The sequence below is a fragment of the Macaca nemestrina genome, chromosome 10, assembly GCF_043159975.1.
Source record: "Macaca nemestrina isolate mMacNem1 chromosome 10, mMacNem.hap1, whole genome shotgun sequence".
Classification (NCBI taxonomy): domain Eukaryota; kingdom Metazoa; phylum Chordata; class Mammalia; order Primates; family Cercopithecidae; genus Macaca; species Macaca nemestrina.
The window spans coordinates 125788549-125807004 of record NC_092134.1 but is presented as its reverse complement, the minus strand read 5'-3'; the positions used below and the strand labels follow the sequence as shown (position 1 = coordinate 125807004).

Below are 18456 nucleotides of genomic sequence, written 5' to 3'. Positions count from 1 at the left end.
TTTTTTTTTTTTTTTTTTTTTGAGTTGGAATCTTGCTCTGTCACCCAGGCTGGAGTGCACTGGTGCAATCTTGGCTCACTGCAACCTCCATCTCCTGGGTTCAAGCAGTTCCCTTGCCTCAGCCTCCTGAGTAGCTGAGATTACAGGCGCCTGCCACCACGCCCAGCTAATTTTTGTATTTTTAATAGAGATGGGGTTTCACCATTTTGGCTAGGCTGGTCTCAAACTCCTGACCTCAAGTGATCTGCCTGCCTTGGTCTCCCAAAGTACTGGGACTACAGGCGTGAGCCACTGTGCCCAGCCAACATAGTTTAACTGTGAAACAAAGATGATGATAGCCTTTTCCCAGAAACAAACCCCCTCCTTGCTTGAGGATCAGACCGCTTTTTAAAAAACTAATGAATTAGCCATAGATCAGAAATTATGGCTCAGGAGTCATGCAGCCAGAGGCCACAAGATTCTCAGTTTTCCCAAATGTTTCAATAGATAACATCGCTATTGTAAAATCTAAGATTGGTGTTCAAGGTATTTTTCAGACCCAGAATTCTGATGGACCAGCTGGCACCAACCAGATTGGTAAACTGGCTCATCTAGCCTTGTTGCTCCCACCCAGGAACAGACTCAGTGCAAGAGAACAAGCTCTGACTCCCTGTGATTTTATCCCTGACCCAGCCAATCAGCACTCCCCACTCTCTAGCCCCTGCCTGCCAAACTATCCTTAAAAAACCCTAGTGTCTGAATTTTCAGGGAGGCTGATTTGAGTGATAACTCCAGTCCTTCTGCTTAGGTAGTTCTGTGTATATTAAACTCTTTCTCTGTTGCAAAAACTGGCTGTTCTCAGTTCATCGGCTTTTCTGAGCAGCAGGCAAGATGAACATGTAGAGCGATTACACATGGGTACAGAGAAAAGGCCATGTGAGGACAAAGCAAGGGTGTAGCCATCTGCAAGCCAGAAAGAGAGGCTTACCAGGAACCAAACCTGGCAGCACCCTGATCTTGGACTTCTGACCTCCATAACTGTGAGAAAATAAATTTCTGCTGTTTAAGCCACCCACTGTGTAGTACGTTGTTATGTCAGATCTAGCAGACTAAACTACTCTAACAAAGGTACCCCTATATATAAGATAAAGGTTGGTTTCTCTCCCATAGAATAATCTAAGTTCTAGGCTAGTGGACAGTTCTGCTCCATTCGATTATTTAGGGGCCTAGGTTTTTCCATCTTGTTTCTCTATCAAGTTTACTGTATTGTCATCATCTGCATTGCCAAAGCCATATTCTTGTGTTGCACCAGACTGATGAGAAGAAGAAAAGGCATATAAAGGAGCAATCCCAGTCTCTTAAAAGATCTGTCTCAGTAGTGGTTCATACTCCGTTGTCATGAACCTTGTTACATGAGTGGGGCAGGGAGACTGGGGAATGCAGTAAAGATGGCTAGTCATGTATCAGGCTCCAATTGTATTACTATGACAGAAGGGGAGAACAGATTATATTGGACAACTAATTATTTTTTACTACAGCCTGATCCTTTGGCCACCAAGTATCTATGGACCTTTCTTTTAATGTAAAAATACACACAATTCCTCTTCAAAAAAGACAACCCTAAGCCCCACCAATTTTTGAATTTAGATCAGAGCCCAGAATCTCTGGGTGATGAACAATTTTCTCCACCAAATCTGGGTGTATTCCTAGGACACAAAAACTAAAAGACATGTTGTTTGCAAACTGACAATGCAACAAACACACCCTATACACAATTATGGACTAGGGACAGGATAACCGTATTAAAAACTATCAATTGGAAACAAACAAATGAACAAACAGCAGTCAATGTTTTACGTAGTGATGGGTCCTGCTGTGTAGGAATTGCTTAAATGCCCTAATCTGGCAGTTGAATTTACTTGATTTAACCCTGGTTCTGCTTTCTCAAAGGAATTTCTTGTCTATTCTCCTCCTGGAAAATATCCAAAGTGTCTTCTTTAGGGACTGTGCCACTTTTGGAGCCTGCTTCTTGCTTGTGCAAATTTGGTGATACCACATTTGTTTTAAACCTCAGTCACAGGTGTTTTGCAGACTAGGCTTTGGTTCCTTTGGAAATACATTTCTCAGTTCTTTCAAAAACATAATATGTTTCTGCTGTATTCATTCTCAGTCACGTTTGGCTATAGCCAAATCCAAGGGTTTTTTTTCCTTTAGGCATAGTGTTTTCATTTGTTTTATGTAATTGTGCCTTGCTACCCATCACCGCCCCCGCCGCCAACCCGTACGCTACCTTAGCAACTCTCTGAAACAATAGACTTGGATAAGAAGGCAAGATAAGAACCTTAAAGTTTGGGTTCTGTGATCAGAAAGCTTTTTCAACCTTCAGACCCTGATCTTTTCTATTCTTTTCCATTTCTGCCTGCCAACAGGCTGATTCTCAACTGAGCTCATCACTTCTTTGTTGTAACTTGCAAGCAATAAGGATCTGTTCTTTCTAGACATTTCTTAGACCTGCTACTTCAGGAGGCATGTGATCTCCCTTCCCAATTGTTTGAGGCGATAGTTTACACAATGTTTTGCCAGGATATACCAAGTATTTGTGGGTTTCTCATCTCCAGTTGCCCTTCTGATGAACAATGCCACATTTTAGGTATTATAATGGTAGTGCTCCATATATGGTAGTTCTTTCTGTATTAGGTTAAGGATAGCAGCTAAATAAAGAGACTATAAAATACAATGCTTAAAACAAGGTGGAAGATTTTTCCTAGCTCACATAATCATCTGAATTTCAGGTTGATAGGTAGCTGTCTTCCATATAAATAATCAGGGACTCAGATTCTTTGTATGTTATTTTCTTACTACCTCATGGGGTATTGTCTTCATTTGCAAGATTAAAACTATATCTCAGATATGTCCATTGTGTAAAGAGGAGATTGTGAAGGAGGTGGGTCTAGAAGTAGGCACACTTATGTTCTGCTCATATTTTAGTGGTGAGAACAAAGCCACATCTAACTGAAAGGGAATCTGGGAGCTGTAGTGTGTGTAAGCAGCCTTGTGCAAAGCTTCAGTTGTATTATTATGAAAAAAGTGAGAATGCTAGTCAGCAGCTTCTGTTATGGGAGACCGTCTAAAAGTAGGGATCCTAGTTAAGAGGCTGCTGCAATCATTAAGGTTTGCAATGATCATGTCTTTGTAGAGGAGCAGTAGTAAAGGTGTTGAGAAGGAGTTGGATTTTAGATATATTTTGAAAGCTAGTAGAATTTGCTAATTAATTGGATATGGGTATGAGAGAAGAAGGTGACTCTAAGATTTTTGGCTTGTGTACCTGAGCAGTGACATGTACTGAGAGAGGGAAAATTAGAGGAAGGGCAGGATTGAGATGGGGAAAATAAAGAATTAGATTTTGAACTAATTAGACATCCAAGTAAGCAGGTCATGTGGGGATATATAAGTTTGGAGTTCCGGAATGTTATTGAAGATATAAATTTCTGGGGCCATCAGTGTGTAGATGGTATTTAAAGCCATGCATCTGTAATACCATCTAGAAAGTGAGTGAAGCGAAAAAAGCAAAGAGCTCTAAGAACTGAGCTTTAGTGCACTCCAGTGTTTAGAAGCCAAAGAGATTGGGAGAAACCAGTAAAGACTATTGACAGGGTGGCCAGGGAGGTAGGGGGAGAATTAAGAGATAAAGTTTCCCTAAATACAAGAGAAGAAGGTATTTCAGGAAAGAGATAGTCGCAGACTAGGTCAAATATTGGTATTTCGATGAAGTTGAAACTGACAATCAAACGGCAATGTGTAGCCTAACTGGTGACCTTGACCGAGTGTTACGTTGGATGGAGTTGAAGAGAGAATGGGACTAGAAAAAGTAAAGACCAAACATGACCAAATTTTGGAGAAGTTTAAAGATAAAGGGAAGTAGTGAAGTGGAGTAGTAACTTGAAGGAAACTACGGGAACATGAAAGGTTCTTTTAATATGAGATATATTAAAACAGGTTACATATTCATAGGGATAATCCAATAGAGAAAGAAAAATATCACAATGTGTAAGAAGGAGTGATAATCATTGGAATGACCCTAAGCAATGGAATCTAGTGTTTGAGCATTGATCTTGATCTTAAATAGGAACACGCTTCATCCACTTTCATGAAGGAAGGTAGGGAAAATGAGTATAGATGCAAGTAAGTTGATAGACACAGCAGTGGAAATGTGTGGACATTCTTTTCTGATGGCTTCTATTGTATTAACCACATAGGAAGCAGGGTCCTCAGCTAAGAGAGGGTCAGGAGAGAGGAATTGGAGGTTTGAGAAGAGATGAGAAGTTGTGAAATTGGGGTCTAGAAGAAGAGGAGTGAATGAATTCAGTATATGTGGAAGAGCTGCTTGATATTCCTGATTATGAATTTAAAGTGAGACAGTCAGAAGAAATGAATATTTTTTTCCAACCTTGTTTAGCTTTGTGATTGTAGGTACAGAATAGACAAGAGTTGGTTTAACCAGCACAGGGATTTATCTAGGTGTACCTGTCAAGATCCAGTGAGAAAACAGGAACCATACCACCAACTAGAACAGAGGAAATCTAATATAAACAATACCTAGCTGAGAGATGGTTAACTACTAAACAGGGGTGAAAGAGAACTCTAAGGTGCACAGAGGCGGTGCCTGCGAGGGTGACTAGATGCCTACATGCCAATCACAGCACTAGAAATGTCTCTTCTTTCACTTGTAGCCTTGCAGTTTCCCTCTAGCATTCTCTATGGGCAGAGCTTATTCTGAAGAAATGTCTGCAGAATCCAGCTCTTGTATCACAAAGCAGGGCAAAGAGGAGTGGGGTTACAAACTGAAAGACAATGACTTAATAATTAGCACAACAACTTAATAATTAGCGCAACCAGATGAGCACAAGGTGGAAAGAGCGGGCAAGAAAAGTGAGGTCGTATACCAGAGAGTTATTACAATCATCATGGAATCGTATCTGGATAAGGAGGGAGAGACGGAAAAGGAGGTGAAAGGCAGTGAAAAGAAGAAGGATTCTGGGCTGCTACATCCTGTAGCCTGCTGGAATGGCACTTTCTGGAAGGGTGCAGGGTATGACCTGCACAACTGTTCCTCAGTGCTCTGGAATGCATTGCAAGACCCAGTGGAACACAAGAAAGACCGGAGGAGGGTTCTACATGTGAACAAATCTGATTTTGCTATGTCAACTTTCAAAATGATCATAAAGATATACTAGAAGAACCCTGTTGGAGAAAGTAAGTGGAGAAACGAATTCGTGCTCAGGCACTTTCATTTTCTGTAAGGACCATGGAGAAGGCAAATTTTCACCTAAGCTATTCTTATTAAACATTGCAAAACTTGGGGATCTTTCAGTGCTTTTCCACTTTATTTCCTAAGCTATGAAGAATAATACTGGAATATTCAGTTCTATTAATTTGTATAATGAAACAATGAATGTATTAAGTATGTTTTCCAAATTACACGAAGATTCTCTTATTCCCCTTCTCCTTCCTTGCCTGCATCTCTTCCTCCTCCCACCCTCTTGAGAATCGTTGACCTAGACATATAAATGTCTAACAAGGTAATCTCAGGGATCTGAGGGAGTACAAGAGGCCACTCAGGAAGAAATCTTAAGCGTGAAGCATTTTACCCCACTAAAATCATGCTAGTTACTGACAGCCAACTCTGCCTGCCAGTAATTATAGCCTGTCAGGGTTCACAGGCACTTGCATTTCACAAGGATGTGTGAATTGCACATGTCTTACATTTCTTAGTAGGGCCCTGCCCTACAGCAATATTTTTACCAAATGACAGTTTTCAGGGAGGTATTGGATCTTATTTAAGTGAAAATAAATAAATAAATAATAATAATAATAGTTATTCTTCACTGTAAGACCACAAAGGAAGCTGCAATTAATGAATTTCCAGAGTCAGGAACATTGCTCAAGGCATTAGCTCAGTTTGGTGTAGAGCTGTTTGTTTACAAGTCATTAGGAGACCCCAGACCCATTTGTGTTGACAGGTAGTCTTCAGTCCTTTATCTGCTTTTTTCCCTCCTTAAACTAATTTTTTATAGTGGTAAGATATACATAACATAAAAATTACTATTTTAACCTACTCATTTAGATGTCTCAAGGGTAAGCTGCCTCTTTTTAATCTACCTGTGCAATATAAAATTAAGAGCCAATTACACCATCATCAAATAGAGGAGGGCTTTTAAAAGATAACTGGAGAGTGATATAGAAGGTTTCCTAATCACTACACCTAATTGCAAAGAGGAGCAAAGAATTTTTCATGAGTATCTGAACTATAATTAAATACAAATAATCAACTATGAACTTTCCATTATTTTAGCAGTGTGTTCTCTGAGGCAACGAAACTTTTCCCAAGGGAAAATAGATTACTGTTTGCTGTAAATCAAATGTGTGTGGAAAAAAGGGCATACAACAAAGTGGGAAATAAGAGAGAGAAGACTCCAGGAAAGTAGAGAAAGAATTCCCGAGTCGAGAAGATATAGGAGAACTTTTACAGGCTAAATGAAGAGGAATTTAATAAGAGAAAAATCTAAATAAACATGAAGTTGGAGGAGTATGTGGAGAAGTGGGCTTGCGCTAAAAAGGTGATACAAGGATCATATATGTAACCTGCTAGGGAGAGTCCAACCAAAAGCAATCAACTTCCATCCTGGATTTCATTAGAAAATTCTTCATTCAACAGGGACAAATTCAGCTTCTATTTTTTTTTCTTACACATAACAGTTGATCACTGGATGAGCAAGATATACCCATAGTAGGCACCCTCACTGTTGTGGAGTAATGATTTTAGAAGGAAGGTTGTGCATTGGGGTGAATGTGGAGAGTAGAAAGTGTTCTTGCCCTTCTAAGCTCAGGGAATTAATTCATTAATTAATTCATTCTTTACTGAAACTTTTTTCTTTTTTTTGGCATTACCTAGGTTCCAGACAAAAACACTTTTTCACAATTGTAAGCAAGACCAACAAATTTGTTCTTTTATGGCCCTTACTATTTTCCTAAAGAGAAAGACAATAAACACACAAGTAAACAAGAAAATATCAGATATTAACATCTATGGTGAAGAAATTACAGCAGAATGGTGAGACAGTGTACACATCTTCTTGCATAAAGTGAATTATTAGACATTTTTATTTTTCTTCCCTCTCTCCTCCATCTTTTTCTTTCTCCTTTGCTTCCTTCACACATTTTCTGGAGCCCATATTATGTATCAGGCTTATCTGGTTTATATTTTTATACTCCCTAAACCCTACTTGAGAGAAAAAGTAGTGTTTTGCGCATAATAGGACTTCAGTAAATTGTTGGAAAGATTCAGTTGTTCACAAACGTAGACTACATGAAATGAAGAGCGTAAAATATCAAAAGAGAGGAAAGAAAAAATGAGCATAATTAACACAGAAACAGGTTAAAATTAGATGACAGTGAGCCTTATTGGCACAAATAATGACTACATCAATATGGCATTTGAAATAGCAGGACGCCATCATTTATCTCACTTTTGTGCCTCATCTGTCTTATGAATTTGGAGAAAGCAGGGCATTTTGCCAAATTTAGAAGCAATTCAAATTTTATGTATTAAGACTTTCGACTGAAAGTTGTAGATGTCTGTATTTGAGCTCTGATTGCTGGCAAGATAAAATTTCCCAGTTAAAAGAAAATCAGTTTTTAAGGTTATGAAAGAGAGAGAGAGAGACCTAATGTGCCGAGTTAATTGTAAAGAATCAGAAACAGATGGACTGATGTCTTCTTAAGAGATAGAAGGGAAAATAGAGGGAAAACAGTGAGTGGCAGAATGCAATTTGGGGGTCGTTGCTTTTGATCACATAGCCTTAGCATGTTGGGTAACTAACAAGCTTAGGCCGATTTTCCCTGGTAAAGGAGCTTTGGATGACATAAGCCAAACATTTTTCCTCTTAATTCTCCTGGTAATAGCAATTTATCTTTTTCAAGCAGTGGTGGAAATGGAGGAATGCACACGAATGCAGATGCTGGACCTCTCTGCCCACCTCATATGTAAATGTTATAATAGGATTTACCTGACTTAGCAGTACAGTGGAGGCTCCCAGAATTCATTTTGATTCTTACCCCTGCTCACAAAGGCTATATAGGTTTGTAGAAAAGATCAGCATTAAGCAGAAAAAGTCACAGCCATCCTAACACTTTTGGAAAGTATGAGTTTACCATAAAATAAAAATCTAAAATCCTGGTCAGAAAGTTACGGGTGTCTTAGGGTGGTGGTGGCTTATCCACAATTGATTTAGGCAGATGTTGTATCTTGCATTTTAACATTCATGAATAAATTCCCTCAACCTAAGGCATATAAACACACATTCATGAAAGAATCCACATGACTCGCTTTATTTTTAGGAGATTACATAAAATATTTATATCCCTCTGTCTTCCTAACCAATTACTTTCCCTAAGAAAAAAAATAATACATATGAAATGTGATTAAAAATTTACCTTGTACCAAATAACTTGCAATTAACTCATTCATTTCCACATTTCTTCATTCTCAGTTACAGTTGGGATGCATTGTAAAACAACTATCACTTTTGAACCTTTCAAACTGGAAATACACCATATCAATGGTGGCAGGCAAGTCAAAACACAATGTAGATTTTGTATCAATCAGAATGTAAAATGATCTCATTAGAGTTTCAGGTCTATATGTGGGTGCATTTTCAACTACTCCGCTTTCCTGCATGAAAGTTTAGCAAAGATTAAGTCATTTACCAGCGACAGTTGGTTAAGGCAGCTGAGCGGAGGCTTTGATGAAATGTGTCAGTCATTTTCCAGCAACTCTGCCTTAGACAGTAGACTATCAGGAGTAACCGCTGTCAAAGAACTATTGTCAATGTGGTTGGAAGTCTTTAGACAGAACATTCCTCTCCTAAATATTTTCTTTAACCTGTTTGTGAGTCTTTTTTTTTTATGACTGTATTTACTATTAAAATTAACATTCTGAACATGATAGCCTGGATTTATTTTTTGAAAGAAATTCTGGGGGAGTACTGAGTGGAAAGGATGGACTTTAGAATTCATATAAAGAAATAGCAGTACATATATTCATTACGTGAGTGATGGGATCAGTTGTACCCCAAACCTCAGCATCACGCAATATACTCATGTAACAAACCTGCACATGTACCCCTTGAATCTAAAATAAAAGCTGAAATTATAAAAAAGAGCAGTACATAAGTACTACATAATTAATCAATAAATGTCACATAGCATCCTATTTATATAATATTTTGTTCTAAATTTTACTTAAAATTAACTAGCTGCTATTATTTAGCTAAATTTGAAGAATTAAATATTGTTTCTGTTCTCGTACATCTCATAGCCTGAACCAAACCCAAATATCTCATGGTGCTGGTACATAGCACAGACTCGAAACACTTCGTGGCATATTTATTTAAAGCAGAAAAATCTCCGCCTTCCAAGGGTCTCAGTAACAGATCACGCCAGGAACTATTCCAACCATTTCAGATACTGAACTTTCAAAATACTTCTACTTCTCTTTCTCTGAAAAAATCATAGTGATCAGATCCTAACAAAATTTGAAATCTCTGAGCAGATATACAGAAATATCCACATATAAAAATAAGCAAATTTATCACACAAGAAAATGAATTTGAAGCAATGACCATTTGATATTTAAACAGTGATTTTCTTACATCAAAAGAAGCTACTTTAAATTTATCTTATGTAAAAGATCAGCTCAAGGTCCATGACTTCTGTTTGAAAGTGTTTCATGGGATTCTTAGCAACACAACACTTTTTAGCTTACAATTTAGTAATGAATGAGTAGACTGACCTTTTTAAATGAAACGTATTAGCCTGGGCATCATCACCATCAACTAGAAGCAAAGGACCTTCTAGTTCAAAAGTGTCCTCTCAAATTATCTTGTGTGTGTTTTCCAAAATTGAATATTCATCTTAGGATTTTAAATGTTGATTTAAGACTTTAGTGAAAGACGTGCATTTGGGAAGCTGGACCAAACAGTGGGAGTATTGTTAAATATTTTGTTAAATATACAGAACTTTTATTTGGGGTTAATTTTTTAGGGAGAAAATCTTACTTTAAAAATATTGTGAGTTATGTTTTGAGATCTTGAAAACTTTTTGTAGGTGAATTATCAAGTGGCATTGGTGCTAGGAGGAAAAAGACATGTCAACAGATAATTACAATAAAATGTGATAAGTGCTATTATAAGGATTTGTGCCAAGTCCTCTGAGAGGGCTCCTCCCCTTCCATATGGGGATTTTTGGCAATGACAAAATCAGGGTGTGGGTGAATTTGCTGAAGTGATTGCAATCAGGTCAGGGGATTAAAAAACTCTTGAAGTGGGGACTTAAGACAGTCTTCCTACTTATGATATGTTCAATATGAAGGAAATAATGCTAAATAAAGAAAAAAAGGACATTATTAAGATTATCTGAAAACTCACTCTGGCATTCTAACTGAAATGAAAGTTTCACCTATAATTGAGTACAGTTATAATGCTTAAAATTTATATAGCACTTTGTACTTTTCAAAGAAATTTCTCATTGTATTAGGATTTGGCTTAAAAGGTAATTTAATTTTTAACATATCCATCCATTCATTCATTCATTCATTCAAGTATGTTGTTTTCCAGATGCTGTGTCAGGAGTTGGTAATTCAAAGATGAATAAGACATTGCTCCTTTGTTTATATATTGTATTCTCACTCAACTGTGAACATCTTTGAGGAGAAATGTATTTGTAGCACATAGGTACTCGCTATCTATCTGTTGAATGAATATTTGAATTTATGAATAAATGAATAAATGTTCTGATCAAGTTGCAAATAAAGAACTCATTTACCAAACTGAAGTTTGGGCATATTAAGATAATAGGTACTGGAGTCAGAAGCCCTGGTTTTACGTCTTAGCTTGGATATACTAGGATGATACTGGAAAATTTACTTAACCTTTTCTAGTCACATTTTCCTAAACTTGGGGATAAAATTATCTCTCTCTTAAAAGGTTGCTATGAGGGTGAATGTGCAAGTGCTGTCCAATTGAATGTGCTATTTAGATGTTAGTAATTACTGCAATAACATTCTTATATTCTACACTAGACAATATTATATTACACTAACATTCATATATTCTACACTATAGTGCAACATTTAAAGGGAGGTTGCCCTATTAGTCATAAAGTAGCATATTCTTTCCACAATGGAGAAATGAAGAGTGCTAAGCCTGGCAGTATGCCAGTTATTCTGGGGTAAATTACATCAGTGATGAGAATCAGAGGCCAAGAGAGAAGGCTCTATATTGATGGGCCGACTAAAGGGGACAGGAAGTCTTGTGACTTGGCAATAGCGTAGATTCCATGTAGTTGTAACTAAAGTACAGGGTTCTAAGTCTGACTGGCAACAAGGCAAGTTTGCTCCATGGTCAGTTTATGGTCCCAGCAATCACCACTCAGGCATCTGAATCTTGGGTAAGGTATTCTGATGATATTTGGAATGTCATTGAATGGGAGCTAAGGAACTAGATGATTTTGATAGATAAAGGAGTATCATGGACGTTGCTAAATATACATGAAGATGGAAATAATTGAAATGAGATGAGGCTTATAGGCAGTGGCCTAGATGACATAGATGGTAATTACACTGTTGTTATTACTACCTCCACCACCACCAATAACAATACGTTGCCGGTCTACCTAACATTCTTCATTATCTCTATTAATACCCATGAAAAACTACTAAAGTACCCATTTCATTTTACAGATAAAAGGATACATCTAGATGCATCAAATGACTTGTCTGCGGCTATATTGCAAGTAAATTGACTCAGCTCCTATGAATCCAAGTCCACTGCTATTTCATGTAATAGGCCTGCTTCTTTCAGGATGTCAAGGTATTGTGCAGGGTGGACTGGAGGAACAGAAATTTTCCCTGCGTAGTCGACGATATTTGCTACAGGATGCCTTGGGTTGTTTTTTACATGTGTGCATTTTCTCCCTGATGAAATGAAAACTCCCTGAGAGCAGTAAGCACCATCTTATTCTCCTTATTTAGCTCTGAGGACAGTAGACGTACTTAATAGACTGTGTAAATATATTTTAGCAGTTATTAATGTTATCATAAATATCCATTGAAAGTTTGCTTTCCAGTTAAATAGCTTATTTGTGAACTGCTAGCCACTCCTGCTTTTTTTTTTTTTTTTTTTGAGATGGAGTCTCACTCTGTTGCCCAGGCTGGAGTGCAGTGGTGTGATCTTGGCTACCTGCAACCTCCACCTCCTGAGTTCAAGTGATTCTCCTGCCTCAGCCTCCTGAGTAGCTGGGACTGCAGGCACATGCCACCACACCTGGCTAATTTTTTGTATTTTTAGTAGAGATGAGGTTTCACCAGATTGGCCAGGCTGGTCTCGAACTCCTGGCCTCAAGTGATCCACCCACCTCAGCCTTCCAAAGTGCTGGTATTACAGACTTGAGCCACCGTGCCCAGCCCCATTCCTGCCCTCTCTAACACACATACACAGATGTCACTACTAAGCCCATTTCTTTCTCACATCCATGCTGCTATTAGATCCCTTGATGTATCCCATAACCAATATGTCATGGCAGGCCTTATCAGGCAGGGCAGCTGCTGAGCACACCTCCTTGTTGCCATGTTGCCTGTAACCATGATCCCCTTTTCTATAAACATAGCACCAGGCACATCTAATCTGCAATATGATATCCCATGTTTTATTTTATTGTTTGCTTCTTAATGAAGTTTGCTTCACACTTCATTATTTGATTTAGCTTATTTAAGGAAGGAGAGACAGAAGATAGAGCAAAATGGGTCGAAGTAGAATGAATGAAGAAGAAAATATCTTAAATAAATGTTGGACTTTAAGACATTATTTGTATTCAAAATTAATTTGTGTCAGTCTCATCTCTGACACCTAGACTATAAGCGTATTCATCAAATGGAAGCTTAGGTGAGACCTGAATGTAGAACAGATACCCATTTTTCTTGTGTATGAAGTTGCTGCTGCTGTATAAGACCTGTCTGGCTCTTATTATCCTGCCAGGCTCTTTCTCTACTGGCTTGATCTTTTTAGAAAACTATTGGCAAGGGCTTCAAAGGGTGACCAGCTGAAACTAACCATGCTGTAGGTTTCTGACTGCAAAAAAATTCTCTACCCAGTTCACAATCAGTAAGGTTATAACAGAAACACCTTGGAAATTTCTCTAACTATCTGGTCCCGCTCATCCTCCCTCCAGTGAGATATCAGACATTCTGATGGGGCAACAAGCATATGAGATTTGGAAAAGCTTCCCAGTTGGTTCAATCCCTCTGCCTATCTTTGCTCTGAGAATTGCTGGCCTAGTACTTAAGAACATGTTCTTTGGATTCCGTTACTTCTGTATTTAAATCCTGGCTAAGGCACTTGTTGGCTCTGTGACATTGGGAGAATTACATAATCTCTGATGATCTTCTTTCATTTGAAAAATGTAGTTAATAATTACTCAAATAGTTAGGCATAAATTGCTAACATATGTTCAAGACTTATACACTGAAAACACAGAAACATTGAAAGAAAAATTAAGGAAGATGTGAATATGTGAAAAGATATAGATTGGAGGATTTAATATAGTTGAGTAATTCTTCATAAATTGATGTATAGAGTCAAACTAATGCCAATAAAAACCTTAATGTGAGTGTGATTTTTATAGAAAATGATACACTGATTCTAAAATTTATAAGGAGACACAAAAGATCTGGAAGAGGCAGAAAAAATTTGAAGAAGATCAAGGAAGATACAGAACTTATACCTTCAGATTTCAAGACTTACCTTAGTAATCAATACCATGTGATAGTGGCATAATTATAGACATATAGATAGATGGAATAGAATAGAGTTCAGATATGTACTGTCAGGTGATTTTTGACAAAGTTACTTCGATAATTCAGTGGGGAAAGAATAATTTTTTAAATAAATGGTGCTGAAAAACTGGTTATTTGTATGGAAAAAATTAATCTAAATCTCTACTTTACAGCATCCTCTAAAGTAAACTGGAGATGAATCATAGCCCTAAAGACAAGTCACAGAACTGTAAAACACATAGAAGATAAGATAACAAAAATATTTTAAACAATTGGGTACACAAGATTTCTTAGGACACAGGAAGCACTAACTATACAAGAAAATAGTTAATGAACCAGACAGCATCAAAACTGTCAGCAGTTACTCTTCAAAAGACACCATTGAGTAAATAAAAAGGCAAATACCAAACTGAGGAAAAGAATATTTGCAATAGCTAATAAAGAATTTGAATCTAGAATAATAACTCTTAAAACTTAGTAAGAAGACAAACAATGATCCAAAATAAACAAAATATTTGAATACATATTTAAAGAAAAGAAGACCATGATGGCCATGAAAGGATGTTCAACATCATTAGTCATTAGGGAAATTCAAATGGAAACCGGAATGAAATACTATTTCATACCTACTAGAACAGTCAAAATTTAAAAAGACCGATAATATCTATTTTGCTGTTGGGAATGGAAAATAGCACAATCACTTTGGAAAACAGTTTGGCAGTTTCCTGTAAAGTTAAATAAACACTTATCATATACCCCCAAATTCTATACCGAGGCATATATCCAAAAGAAATGAAAACATATGTCCACTAAAAGGCTTGTACACAAATGTTCATAGCAGTTTAAAAAAAAAAAAGCCCCAAATTGGGTAAAGCTCAAACATCTATCAACAAGTGAATGAATACATTGTGTTATAGACATATAATGGGATATTAACACTCCGCAGTGTTACAACCCTGAGGAATCTGAAATATAATGCCGAGAAAAAGAAACCAAACACAAAACAGTATTTACTGTACAATTCCATTTAAGTGAGATTCTAGAACAGGCAAAAGTAATCCATTGTAACAGAAATAAGATCAGTGGTTGCCTGGATGCAGAAAGAGAGCAGCTGGGTTACACTGAAAAGGCATCCAAGGGAATATCTTGGACATGTTCTTTATTTTGATTTAGGTGGTGGTTTCATGACGTATTCATTTTTCAAAATTCATCAAACTCTACACTCAAGGTTGAATGCATTTTATTGTTTAAATGCCAACTTTTTAGATTACAAACTTAAAAATATATTGGGTCAGTTTGAGAGCTCACTGGTAGTCTACAATTGTGTATGTAAAATATAAAAATGAAATTCAAAATCTGAAATGAAATACAAATGAATGAAATACATGAATGTAAACTGTGGTTATTGTAAAGTGCCAGTAGCTTATAGACAAAGACTTTGTTAAAAAATAAAAAAAAAGGAAACAACAAATAAAGCAGATACTTTGTTGGCATAACAATCCTTTAATTTCTTCGGTGAGAATTGATCCGTATTAGCAAAACAAAGATTTATTGGTCCGTTAGATGCTTCATTTTGAAGAATCTGGAAGAAACCTTTACTGTTGGTGCCATGTCCATACTAAGAACATGGACATCATGACTTTAGAACATAGATGTACCACCCAAATGGATGTGGAACGTTGGGAATGGGCCCTCAGTGAGAAGTCATGTAGGTTACCTGTCAGATTCTGGATGAACTGAGAGGCAAAATAAATAGATTTTGCATTGCATCCTTCACAGCAGGTACTCCTGGAGAAATAAATTGATTTGTACCATTTTCTGAGTTCTGTATGTTTATGATAGGCTAACAATAAAATTGTTTTGAATCTGGTAATGTACCCATCTCATGTGTCCTTTTGAGCTTTAACTGGAGCCTTACACTCTGGTAAAGAACGAAAATATATAACTCCATGTATACAGGATAGCTTAAAATATTTCTAATTTTAGTAATTCAGTGTTTGATATAAGTTTTCAGACTTGATTTTTTTCCTACTTAAAATCATCTAATCAATCAACCACCTACCAACCACCCACCAACCACATATAAAAACCAGACGCTATTTTAGGCTGCAAAGATGGCTAGTCTCCTGAACTAAAATGGTGAGCTAGGTAGTGAAAGGCTATAGAAATTTCATTAGGAGGCTAATCAAGTTAGCGAATAACATGAAAACTATGTTGGATAAAGAATGAATGAGAGGGAAAAGGTCACCTCGTTGAAGGTCTGTCATGTGTAAGAGAAAACAGAATTTTCCTTTGCTGCTTTAAAGGCTGGAAATAAATCCAATGTGTGGAAATGACAGTGTGGGAGATTTGAGCTTGAGCCATTATATTACGTGGGTTCTCAGAGGTTTTGCCTCTGCTGAAGTATTTATAAGGAAGGGGAGAACTTACCTCACCAAAAGCTGGCTAATTTCTTCAATAAATGGCTCTAGTTGTTGACAGTGAGAAACCCTATCACAGTTAAGATAGTAGACTCTTAAGAGTTTGAATTCCATCTCTGCCATGTACAAGCTGTGTGACTTTGGACATGTTGCTGAAACTTTCTGAGTCCATTTTCCCCAACTTAAAATGGTACTTACTGCATGAGATTTTTATGAATAATCAGTACATAGATGATACTTAGAATAGGACCTAGAAATTAGTAGGTGCACATTATATGTTGGTTACCATTTACAATTATTACTTTCCGGGGGAATTTTCTGTGGAGATTTCTGTGTGAAGTGAGAGTTTGGTCAAGATGATCTCTAAAATTTTATCCGCTTCTATCTTTCAGTAGGTTCAACATTTTGGGAAGTATACTTTTCAGAGATTTGCACATCACTCTGTGCAAGGCTGGTGATACCCAGCCTTGATTGTGGGATTATCTTCCACATGAATTTTGAAATGATAAGCTTCATCTAGGTATGATTTTGTGTAAATTTTTCAGGCTAGTTAAAATGTTGGAAGATGAGGCTGACTTTTCTTCCCAACAAGTTCTTTATCTGTGTTCCTGGGTCACCTTTCATGTGATATTCTTAGTGAGGAAAAAAGAGGGGGGATACAATGTTCTTTTCTATTTTCTCCTAAGCATTCTTCCAAAGCATGGAGGGCACAGTTACATGCCGTGAGAGTTTATTAGAACATATTAATAGCCTAAAATAGATAAATAAATCTCTACCCACCTATACATCAATAAATATTTATTGAACACGTTATAGGCATTGTGCTCAGCATTGAAAATGATATTCATCATTAAAGTCCAAATCGAATACTACTTAAAATAATCTGACCTGGCCGGGCGCGGTGGCTCAAGCCTGTAATCCCAGCACTTTGGGAGGCCGAGACGGGCGGATCACGAGGTCAGGAGATCAAGACCATCCTGGCTAACCCGGTGAAACCCCGTCTCTACTAAAAAAATACAAAAAACTAGCCGGGCGAGGTGACAGGCGCCTGTAGTCCCAGCTACTCAGGAGGCTGAGGCAGGAGAATGGCATGAACCCGGGAGGCAGAGCTTGCAGTGAGCTGAGATCCGGCCACTGCACTCCAGCCTGGGCGACAGAGCGAGATTCCGTCTCAAAAAAAAAAAATCTGACCTGTGTAAGTATCATTACCCATTGCTTTATGATAAAGCACTACTCAAATTAATGATTTTTGTGTGTGTGTTGGACTCAGCCAGGCAGTTCTTCTGGTCTTGGTTGTGGTCATCTGCACCTTGGTTGGGCAGCTCTGCTTCTAGGGGCTAGGTTGGATACTGGCAGGAGTTCTGGGGTGAATGGGCCGCATAGCTCTCAGTTTTCATCAAGCTAGCCTGGGCTTGTTTACAGAAGCAGGAGTTCAAGAGAAAGAACTGAATGTACAAGGCCTTTGGAACCTAGGTTTAGAACTAGCACCCCATCCTTTTCACCAAGCTCTGTTGACCATAGTAAGTCACAAACCTACCCAAGAGGTGGGGAAATATATGACACCACTTCATGAGAGGATTGACAGATTCACAGTGCAAAGAGCCTGGATATAGGGAGGTCAATAATTGGGGCCATCAGTACAATCAATCTGTGAGATTCATCATCAAAAAGATGAAAAATGCTAATAAAACCCTGTTAGAGAGTCAGGCACTCTGCAAGAGAGTAACCAGATTGACCATATAAAGCTTCTTGGAGGCAATGGAAAGGTGAATTACACTGGGGATTGATCAGTTCTGACTTTTTTCTAAGAAAACTGGTCAGCATTCCCAACATAGATCCAAGAAGCTGACAATTGTATTATACTTTTAAAACAGCAGATGATATCAATTCTAAAATTGTAGCATTCAGAATAATTTAACCAAAGGTGCCAGAGTAAATAGTCAGCAATGTGAATATTCTAGAGGCATGAAGATTAATGATAGTGTGAGAATCAGGGACTACTGTTTACAGATAAGGAGTTAAACTCTCACAGCAGCTCTGGAGAAGACTTTTGAATTAATGGCTAATTTCAAACAAAGCATTTAATGTCACCACTTGAAATGTTTCAGTAATAATTCAAATGGTTTAATTCTAAGCCACTTATGATTAAATTTCAAATATGCTAAGGTA

At 37.5% G+C, this 18456-nt stretch overlaps 1 long non-coding RNA gene across 1 annotated transcript; it reads left to right on the top strand.

Annotated features, from left to right (window-relative positions):
- Positions 1-68: 68 nt before the first annotated feature.
- Positions 69-17166, top strand: LOC105481576 (uncharacterized). The gene is made up of 3 exons (XR_011609319.1): positions 69-10769; positions 11777-11906; positions 14041-17166. It is a non-coding gene; the product is annotated as an uncharacterized lncRNA (long non-coding RNA).
- Positions 17167-18456: the final 1290 nt, after the last annotated feature.